Genomic DNA, 12136 nt, shown 5'->3' on the forward strand with positions numbered 1-12136 from the left:
TCCTGCAAATGTCACCAAATTCATCCAAATATTATGTCTTTCAGAAGTTAATGAATCCAAGTCCTCATATTTTGTGTGTATGGTTTAACTGCATGCACTTACTAACTTGGGGTGTTGATTTGAGCTCCAAGCTTGGCAATTTGATTGCAAACATTTCATCACCATTCGAGGAGACATTGTCAATGTGTTTTGAAACGGACTGACAATATCTCCTTGAATGGTGATGAAACGTTTGCAACCAAATTGCCAAGTTCGGAGCTCAAACCAACAGCCTAACTACCAACCCGAGCTACTAATATTCAAACACATTTCAAATACTTGGCTGATACAATCAACCAAATTCCATTTACTCACACTGAAAGATTGGGTACAGACTCAAGCCCCAGTGTGAAAGTCTCTGACCTTGAACTAATCAAGCTCCACTATCTCCCAAAAATGCAGATAGCAATAGATGGAGAGCCAAAAATTAGCACAGCAAAAAGTCTGGTTGCCAGTAAGAGAAGGCTGTCATTGAGCTGAAGCTTTGCAAGAACTGATCTTAGCAACTTCAGACTGATAAATTTCAGCAGCATCCAGCTGGAGATTATGCAAACTGAAGAATTTAAGGCTCCTTCAAAGGGTGAACTTTTTGTTTGCAACAATTTCTAAAAAGTACATATGTAAAGTCATTGATCTCCGGACCATATCTCTTCAACATTAATGTTGAGTGTGGATTGCTTGTTGGAACAGTTAACAGTTGGCCTGATCTGCAAGATGCTACTTACTGATCTGCTTATTTTAATGAAATCCTGAAGACTAATTTATGGCTTTACAACCTAATATGATATTAAATGGACTTGATTTATCTGTTTATTCCTTCTGGAGCCTTTTTGAGTTGTGAAAGTGATAAAGAAGCATTATTACATTTAATATGGAGAGCTGGAAGTAAAAAGCTGCTTGTGATTCAGCTGTTTTTATCTTCCAATTCTTCTCTCCTGACAATTATATCTGCAACTTTACTTAACCGCATCCAAACTGCTGCTGGCTTAGATCCAGAGATGTATTGAGGGAGATATATTCCAGGAATTATGAACAACAGCTAGCAGAAGATATTGTGTAATATATGCTGCAAAAAAAATGAGCAATTCTTTTTACATTGTAAAGTTGTTGTATAAATACTTTGTGCAAATGGAAAAAAGTTATCTTTTGGTCTTTAAGAATTCTGTCACAATTGTCATAAAAGTAAAGGCTCAACTTGCACATATGTGCTAGTCATTCCCAACTCTAGGAGGTGATGCTCATCTCCGTTTCAAAGCCGAAGAGCCAGCGCTGTCCAAAGACGTCTTCATGGTCATTTGGCCAGCATGACTAAATGCCGAAGGCGCATGGAACACAGTTACCTTCCCACCAAAGGTGGTTCCCAAAGTAACGGAAGCTAACTCCATTATGTAGCGCTATGGATTTAAACCACTAAACTGCCAACCTTTCTGATTGACAAGCTCAGCATCTTAGCCACTGAGACACCGCGTCCTACCACAATTGTCATAATAAGATAAATAATCATAATAATCTACATGATGAAATAATATGGCTCAGTTTGGTATAGTTGTTAAGACACATGGTTGAAAGCAAGAGACCGTGAATTTTAGTTTCATTTTGTTGCAGGAACTGGTATGTCTAGTTTAATGAAAAGAAGGACTAGGGGAGACATGATAGCAGTGTTACAATATCTCACGGGTTGCCACAAAGAAGAGGGAGTCAAACTATTCTCCAAGGCACCTGAGGGTAGAACAAGAAGCAATGGGTGGAAACTAATCAAGGAGAGAAGCAACTTAAAACTGAGGAGAAATTTCCTGACAGAACAATTAATCAGTGGAACAGCTTGCCTCCAGAAGTTGTGAATGCCCCAACACTGGAAGTCTTTAAGAAGATGTTGGATAGCCATTTGTCTGGAACGGTAAAGGGTTTCCTGCCTAGGCAGGGGGTTGGACTAGAAGACCTCCAAGGTCCCTTCCAACTCCGCTATTGTATTGTAATATGTAACTTCTTGATTTCCAGGACTGATTCCAGTTTAATTCAGCACTTTTCAAAAAGGAAGTCTGGCCCTGTGTGTAGATTTTTAGTCAATTATACCAATGGGTCTTAACAGTAATTATTGACTAATAGAACAGAGAGGCCTGTAAAGGAGATCGTATATCCAGTTTTTCTTTCATCAGTGACTTCCTAAGACTAATTGCCAGAGGCAAGCAATTGATACAGAAATGTGGATTTGATCTTAGTGCAGAGAACTGCTTGCATATCTTAAGTAAGTATCCCTAATATTAAGAAAATTGCATCATTTACCAAAGGGATCCCACTTAGCCACACAGTTTTTTACTACTCTGTTTTGTGCATCTTAATACAACAAAATGGTTCCTGAGTGTTGCTGGAAAAAAATGAAGTTTTTGAAAAACATTTTACCCATCAAATTGAAACACTATGTTAGTTGTCTGTTTCTAATCTGTATTGTCCATTAAACCAACGCATTGTATTATCTTGATTTTCATGCTCTTTGTCCCCATTACAAAAGATGACAGATTATTTGCTCACATTGTTTATATGACTTCACATTTAGTAGGCTGTTGAATTTTTGTCAAGAAGCACATACTCAGAAATTCATTTCTGGCAAAGTTTCTTGTTTGCAGCAAACATGAGTATGCAGATTCTACATTTTCTGTCATGTTAACATCAATGATATGCATATATCAGTCTATCTTAAATCAGAGAAAATATTTAACCTGTTTTTCTCTTTGTATTATTAACTTATTCATACTAAGAAGAAACTTGTAACAATATATTCTAATATTCATAAAGGTAAAGGTTCCCCTCACACATATGTCCTAGTCATTGCCAACTCTAGGGGGCGATGCTGATCTCCGTTTCAAGGCCAAAGAGCCAGCGCTGTCCAAAGATGTCTCCGTGGTCATGTGGCCGGCATGACTAAACACTGAAGGCGCACGGAATGCTGTTACCTTCCCACCAAAGTGGTCCCTATTTTTCTACTTGCATTTTTACATGCTTTCGAACTGCTAGGTTGGCAGACGCTGGGACAAACAACAGGAGCTCACTCTGTTATGCGGCACTAGGGATTTGAACCGCTGAACTGCTGACCTTTCTGATCGACAAGCTCAGCTTGTCTTAGTCACTGCGCCATCGCCTCTACAGTATATATGAGTGCAAATAGTATATCAATTTATTTAGCCTAGGAGCTCACTCTGTTATGCGACACTAGTGATTTGAACCGCTAAACTGCCGACTTTCTGATTGACAAGCTTAGCATCTTAGACACTGAGCCACCACGTCCCTAATTTGACATTGATACCTACATATTAAACAATTGATTTCATGTTTCATAAATCAACATAAGTCTCATAAAATGAGATACCCAATGTTGCCACCAAAAAAAAAACCACTTGCCCAAATCTTCAAAGCCATTTCTACAATGGACTGCAGTTGACCTAGCTGAGCCACTGCTGAATTTGCTTGTGGCAAGTGGGAAGTCACTCCATTGTGCTGTTTTCTTCACAGTGAAGGGAACATAGAGAGGCAAGCAACGTGGATACAGGAATCTGTATAAGTATTTGGCCCTGAGAAACTGGCTCATTTCCCAGCTCTCTGGAGGTCAAACCATTTAATAAGTTTTGAGTTTGGGTATTTAAACCAGAAGAAAATTTAGTTGGCCTTAAATCAGAAATTTGGGGGCTCAATACTGTGTATAAAACTGTCTCAAATAAATATATCTAGTTTTCAAATAAAAAAAATGTCATTCTGCCTTGTGAGTCCCTTCCACTACTGTACTTTCAAGAGCTGACCACACAGATAGTAGACCGTTCATACATAAATCCAAATAAATAAAATACAGATCCTGAAAACTTTCATTGCCAGTAAGAGTGTAGCAACAGTGATCTATGACTGAATTGTCGTAGATCGCAAATATGCAGCCAAGGAGTTGGTGACAGAAAATCTAATAAAAAGTATGTGACTGGTGAATCAAATTATGGTACAGATGTGATGATGAATAATAATAATAATTCTTCTTTATATGAATCTCGGTCCTCTTTTTTGTCTACCATTTCTACTCCCAGGATCTTTCATCTCTTCTGAAGATTGCTGTACAATCTTTGTCACTGGCTTAGAACACAGAGAGAAGCAGATCAATAGGACATATGCCATCTCAATGAAAGAAATGTAGCCAATACACCAATACCATTTACTACACTCGGTATCTTTTCTCTTCAGTTTATGTTACAAACTTTTTTTTCACTACGTAAGCCAGGGGTGGGTTTCAAAAATTGCAGCAAGGGGTTCGCTGCCTCGTTGCTGGGTGAGCATGGTCATGGTGGACATGGCCTAGTTGGCTCCTGCACCATGAGGGGCATTTTTCGCCCTCTCCAGGCTCTGGAGGCTTTCCTCGAGCCTCTGGGAGGGCGAAAACTGCTTCCCCCAGGCTCTGGAGGCCCATTTCTGGACTTCTTGAACAGGGGTGGGTTCTGGATCCCATTCCAACCAGTACGGTTGGAACGGGCCTGGTGTCGCCCACATGGATGCACAGAGTGCGTGCGTACTCGTGCGTGGTGCACGCATGCATTGTAGCTGCCAGCGATGCTTCTGCAAGCCTCCACAATGCTCCAGCTGCTCGTCGGAGCATTGCACAGGTGCTATATGCACCATGCGCGTGTGCGGAAGCGCCGAAGGCTTTAAAGACAGGTAAGGAGCTCGGATGAGCAGGTGGGCTCTCTGGAGCACCGTACCGGAACGGTATTTGGTGCTCTGGGCAGGCTTCGGTACGCCCGTACGCCTTGGGTACGCCTGGGGCATACCGCTTGCAACCTACCACTGTTCTGGAACCCCCAGTAGGCCCATTTCCCCACCTCCCAGAGCCTCTATACTTATCTGGCATGATGAACGGGCCATGTGGAAACTTCTGGGAGGGACGGGGTGGGACGGGAGGGGCAGGGCCAGCCAGGGGTGGGATGCAAGGAAGTTTGCCGAACTGCACAGAATCTTTGCTGGAGGATCCCTCAAACCCATGAGAACCCCCAGCAGGCCACCCACGCCTCTCAGGATATTTGTTATCATTTAAAACAGATACGTCAAACTCGAGGCCTGTGTACCGGATGGGTTTAGGTCTGATCCACTGGACCATTCTAGAAGTGGCAAATTTAATAAACCTAATAATAAAAATCTATCTTTGGCAATTACATTTACAGAACATCGCATTGGGTATTTATCTGGTCATTTGCAATAACAATTGAGCGGTTGTTAGAATAATTTGTGAATAATTTCTCTGCTTTTATTTGTGGGGCAGTTGCTGAAAAGAACATGCAAACCAAGCAGCAGTCTGATCAACTCACCTGCTCCTCTAGAAAAAAAGGGGGTTAGAGGATAAGGCTCATGTCTTACAGTGGTTCTCTTTGCTTGTGAGTGGGCAAGAACATTTACAAGAGTCTGCAAAATTCAAAACAATCCAATTAATCCTGGCTGCATTTTAAAAAAATGGAATAGGCAATGCGCATCTCATCTTTAATAAAATAGTACTTGCTAAACAGAATAGGAGCAGATTCTAGAGCAGTGCAAGGCCCATCAGGAAAGATCCCTTATTACAGTTCATGGGACAGTGTATTTCTGTTGGCAAGTATCATACAATTGAGATGGCTTCTTGTATTTTCCCCCATTATTCATTGTTAGGAAGGGCACCTGTAATGGAAGCTTGCTGAATTGATGGAGACTAATGTTACCCAATTTGGTTTCTTCCAGATGTCTTGGCCATGTTGGAGGGAAATTCTGGGTATTGCATTCCCAGCACATCTGGAGGACATCAAGTTGGGGAAATTTGGTGTAAGCTCTTCATATAATTGGGAATTCTGCACATTCTTCCCAATCAGTGGAAGAACCTACATATTTACAGCACACTCCATTTTACATAATTTGCCTAAATATGTGAATTTTGTATTTATTCAAAAGCTTATATTTTGATTATGCAAAAAAATTATTGATTACGCACAAAAAATCAAATTAATATTAAGGATGAAAATATCTAAATCTCAAAATCATATGCAAGTATTTATTATTACTGTCTACAGCAGGGGTGTCCAAACTTGGAAACTTTAAGAGCTGGCTGGGGAATTCTGGGAGTTGAAGTCCACAAGTCTTAAAGTTCCCAAGTTTGGACACCCCTGGTCTACAGTAAAACAATAAGACTAACTGAATCCAACCAATTGTTTGGAGTATTGCTGCACATTTTAAATATAAGCATTATCAGCAGAGCAAATACATTAAAGCACCATATTGAGAGCCGGAAAAAAGCTTAGAATTGAGCTTTTAAAACAATATATATTTTGGAATGAAAAGTAAACACATCAGCTAGATGTGGAATATCTCTGTGTTAGCCAGACACTGAAAATTATTTGTTTATGCAAGATAAAACATTAATTTGGTGTTTGCTGGTATTAAAATTTACAAGCTAAATTTTAATAATTGAGGGACAATCTGGAATTAATGTAATTTTCTCTAATTAAGATGACTTTGCTGGAGTCTATTGAAATTGATATGCTGTGCTTTAATGGGGGTCAGAGTTCAAGTGACAGAGTTTATTTGAGCAATTAGTATGTAGAAAGTGTACTTTTATAAATAAATTTTATGAAGAAACTTTAGTTGGTTGCTAAGAATCCCAAATTAATGTATTATTGTGTAGCTCAGCCCTTCTAACTAGTGTCATTCAAATGACTTCAACTACTGAGAGCAAGGCCAATTTAAAAACAGGTAGGTGTACATTAGGGCTGCATTTAAAGTATTCAAAATGAAATCTCTCACAAGTCTCATACTGTATAACTCTGTCATGTACATTTAAGACAATGCATTTTTAAGAAAATGAAACTCTGCCCAATTGGGCAATTAATTGATTGACAATTAGAGAAATGAAGTGAGGAATATATTGAAATATATTATTTCATTTTTTTGGGAAATCAAAACAGAACCTATCACATTCACAATGATTCCACATTATGAATGTGATTGAGGATGGAAATAAATGTTTTTTCCTCAATTCTAGAAAGTTTTATGTTACAGACTAGCATGGTCGGTGCTTCATCATTGGAGGATTTAAGGAGAAACTGGACAGCGACTTGTCTGAAATGATATAGGACAGGGGTGTCAAACTCGATTTCATTGAGGGCCACATCAAGGTTGTGTTTGACCTTGGGGGGGGCGGGCAGAGTGGGCATGTCCAGTTTGACATCACTGTTGGCAGGGATGCCTGTGGTGGCCCGAGTGCTCTCCCGATCTCCGTTTTTGGCTCTTCCGATCTCCGTTTTCGGCTGTGACAGCATCCTGCAACCCTCTGCCGATGAAAATGGAGCTCGGGAGGGCCGTGTGCCATTTTTCTGTCAAAGGCACCGTGGGCCATTCCTTTACTGTTTACAGGGTGGCCCCATGGGCCATATCTAAGCACCCCTTGGGCCAGATATGGCCCCTGGGCCTTGAGTTTGACACCCCTGGTTTAGGGTCCCCTGCTTGAGCAACCTCCAAGGTTCCTTCCAACACTATTTTTTCTGTATTCTGTAAACAGCATTATAGCTTAAAACCAACAGTAAAAAAGTTACATTTTTACTGAAATTTTATCTACCCAGTATGGGTTAATTTAATAGACTTCCATGATGTATGAGGTCCAGGCAGAAGAAGAACATCATGACATTCAAAATCTAAGGGACTGATTTGGACAAAACTCAGCAGCACTTTATTGTGCAGCTGTTGATAAAAATAGGATCGCCAACATGATCGCCCACATCCAATGATGGATATGGCACAAGAAAAAGAAGTGATGTAGGAAAGTAACTTGTTAGACACGTAGTGGGTGAAATTGTTTTTTTTCAGAATTCTTAGCACACAGAGCTGGACCTTAAGTCACTAGCTTTTTAACGGCCTCTTGGAAAAATTGCACCAGAGCTTTCTTTAACTTTGTTCATTTTCTCAGGAAGATGCAAGGGAGAAATGCATCCAGAAGTAATGGTTAATTATTAAGAATTACCCATGATACTTTTTCAGGTAATGTATAAGCAGCCTAGGTCCATACTAGAATGACTAACACTCCAGAAGATAGGCTTAAGATACAGAAGGATCTTGACAAACGTGAACATTGGGCACAATCTAATAAAATGAAATTCAAGGGTGAAAAGAGTAAGGTTCTACATTTAGGCAACAAAAACGGAATGCACAGGTACAGTATAGGTGGTACCTTGTTCAATAGTAGTAACTGTGAAAGGGATCTTGGAGTCCTAGTGGACAACCATTTAAATATGAGCCAGCAGTGTGCAGCAGCTGCCAAAAAAGCCAACACAGTTCTAGGCTGCATCAACAGAGGGATAGAATCAAGATCACATGAAGTGTTAATACCACTTTATAATGCCTTGGTGAGACCACACTTGGAATACTGCATTCAGTTCTGGTCGCCACGATGTAGAAAAGATGTGGAGACTCTGGAGAGAGTGCAGAGAAGAGCAACAAAGATGATTAGGGGACTGGAGAGTAAAACCTATGAAGAACGGTTGCAGGAACTGGGTATGTTTAGCTTAAGAGAAAGAAGGACTAGAGGAGACATGATAGCAGTGTTCCAATATCTCAGGGGTTGCCACAAAGAAGAGGGAGTCAAACTATTCTCCAAGACACCTGAGGGTAGAACAAGAAGCAATGGGTGGAAACTAATCAAGGAGAGAAGCAACTTAGAACTGAGGAGAAATTTCCTGACAGTTAGAACAATTAATCAGTGGAACAGCATGCCTCCAGAAGTTGTAAATGCCCCAACACTGGAAGTCTTTAAGAAGATGTTGTATAGCCATCTGTCTGAAACGGTATAGGGTTTCCTGCCTAGGCAGGGGGTTGGACTAGAAGACCTCCAAGGTCCCTTCCAACTCTACTATTGTATTGTATTGTATTGTATTGTATTGTATTGTATTGTATTGTATTGTATTGTATTGTATTGAGAAGTTGTTCAGGACATTCAAGGGATGGTCTTCCTCCATATTTCCAAATCTAAATGATGATGCTGATAAGAAAAGAAGCAGGTTTAGTTCACTGCCATTTTGAGCTGCTGATTGCCAATAAATAAGGAACGTATGATGCACAGAAGTGCTAATTACACTTTGGTACCCTACTACATATCAGACATGCTAAGTATTTGTTTACTGCAAGACATTGAGATGCAATTAATTATCTAAGAAAATGTTCTATATTAGTGGTGGGATTCAAAAACAATTATTACCATTCCTGTGGGCATGGCTTGGTGGGCGTGGCTTGGTGGGCGTGGTGTAGCTTGGGGGAAGGGAAAGGATTCTGTAAAATCTCCATTCCCACCCCACTTCAGGGGAAGGATACTGTAAAATCCCCCATTTCCTTCCCACTCCAGGAGAAGGTTACTGCAAAATCCCCATTCCCTCCTGATCATTTGGGACATGGGAGGCAGAGAATAGATGGGGATGGGACCAGTCAAAGGTGGTATTTACCAGTTCTCTGAACTACTAAAAAAAACTACTTACCGGTTCTCCAGAACTGGTCAGAACCTGCTGAATACCCTCTCTGTTCTCTGTGGGAAATGAAGCAAGTACATAAGGAATTAATTACAGGCGAAACAGAAATCTACTTTTTTCAAACTATTCTTATGCGTCTGCATCAACACTGTTATTTATTTCATAAAGAAGTATGCTATCCTGAAATTCCAATGTATATTACTGTAGGGGAAAAATAATTGGAGCCTGGGGCCATGTTGTTGCAATTAAATGCTTGGTAAATATGTTTAGAGGGGGGGAAATCAATCATGACTCCTGGCCTTCCATTGTTTGTTGGACAAAATAGCTCAAAACTCTTTGTTGTGATTGCCAACTGGCAGTTCCAAGTCTGACAGGTACTTCCTAGACATGGAATCAGCAGAAGGTTTATACTTTATCTGCGTGACAATCATTAAATTCCCCTCAATTCTCCTTTATAGAGCAGAAAACATGTGTTAAATCCAAATCTCAACCAACTAGGGATTTTTAAAAAATCAGTTTCTGGCGGAGGGGTGGATTAAAAACTTACAAGAAATGTGGATCCCAGCTAGCAAAATTCATTCTTCAAGAAGTCTGTTGTCCCACAGGGGAAATCTTTTTAGCTAGAGATTAGTGTTAAAATTGTAGACTTTAATCTGCTGTACTCTGCTTTATTCTCGGCTATTATCCACTCTGGTGTCTTTTTTAGCTATGCAAAAAATGATGTGCTTGCATCACTTGGATTCTCAGGGTAACCGAGGTTTCCCCAATAATAAAAGCTATCTCACATTTTGCCTGGAATATTCTCCTATTATTATTTTTTCCTTGTGAGAAAATTTGTTGGGAATGTTTTAATGCACCCTGTAATTCTTTGTCTTTAACCCCTGAATATTTTGCACATGACTAAATGAAGTTTAATTATTTTATTTGTGTTTGATCATATCCCCAAAGAGAAGGGATTTGTTTTAAAGGCAATAAGATCTGAACTTATTTCTCCTATGCCTTCACTTCTCTGAATAAAATGGCCTTGAACACATATTGTTTCTTTTTATTAGAAATTTTATCCAGTTGAAGGGGAATTCTTTCTTGGAGTATCTTTTCTGTCAGTCATTTATTTTAAAACCACTGCATTTCTCAAGAGTTTATATTTAGCTTTAGATGAAATGGTATTATTTGGAGAGGATTCCTTTATTTATGACACTACTAGTTGATAACCCGATGTTGCCCGGGTATTTATATGTCCTAATCCATACATTTATCCTCAAAAATAATCCCAGACCAAATGTAATTTCTAATGTTGAATTTTCCCCCTTACCAGAGGAAGCTCCCTTGTGGAATACTGTGAAGCCGTTACCATGTCAACTCCACTGCACTGTACAGTAGAAGCCATTTTACAGCAGTACGGTAGAAACCATTTTAAGGCATAACAGGCTGTATCTTAACAGAACACCCACCCCAGAGGTGTTAGGAGTGTCTTACCCCCACAGTATTTGTTTCCAGAGAGTAAGTAATCTGTGTACCAAGTTTATTCCAGAATTATGGTGGAACACACACACACACACACACACACACACACACACACACACACACACTGATAGATAGATATACTATAGATATGAGACTTGTGATAAAAAAGGTCAATCCAATTTGAACTGTTAGCAGGTTATGGTATTGCAAGATTAAGACAGCTGCCTCTTTGGTGAGGATGGTGAATTACCTTGATTGAAATAATACAGCTTTTTAAAATGCATTGGTAGATCTTAATTATAACTATTATGATGGTGATTACAACTTTGATAATTCACATTTTGAGGACTGAATTTATATTAATGTGATTGGGAAAAAAACCTTGAGCAAACGCAAGGTATTCAAGCAATATGATGGGGAAGGATGAATTAACTTGACAGCAAGAAAAAGAAGAAGGAAAAATGTTATGATATTGGGTGACAAGAAGGAGGAAGGAAGGAGCAAAATGAAGGGATAACTTATGGGAACACATGATGTGGAGGTCTGGGAGAGGAGACAAATTCTTCTTTCTGTTTTTCATATCTCTGGTGGCACAATGTCAAACCATTAGCTATTTGAGACCATTTATATTGATGCTGACGTGAAATATTTTTCAGTATTTGTGCCAGAGCTTTTCAAACCTTACCTGGAAATTTTGGAGTTTGGACAATTCTACCTCTGAGCTGTGGCTCTCTTGGTGGTCTACATCTATAAATTCCCATAATTCATCATACCTGGTGGGAAAATTGTCTTTAGTAACAGTGGATCAGATTAACATATACTGTAATGGAAGTACCGTATCTTTCAGGCTGGGAAGCCATCTTTTACAGTGGGCCTCAAGCCTGCCACTTATTCTACTGTGGGAAACTGGAAAGGGGGAGTGTATGGAGCATGGGAGCTTTGTAGTCAAAATAAAATTCTTTCTCAGAAAGTCAAGGTCATCATGCCCCTGCACCTGGTGGGCGTCACTGGGAGGAATCTTCCTTTGGGTCAGTGACTGATTGGACCATGTGATGGACATGTAGGTATTGGGCAGAGGTGGGTTCCTCCTGGTCCGGTCCGGTACGCCAGAAGAGGTAGTGAAAATCTGGCAT

The sequence above is a fragment of the Natrix helvetica genome (assembly GCF_964273705.1).
Source record: "Natrix helvetica genome assembly, chromosome: 7".
Taxonomy (NCBI): domain Eukaryota; kingdom Metazoa; phylum Chordata; class Lepidosauria; order Squamata; family Natricidae; genus Natrix; species Natrix helvetica.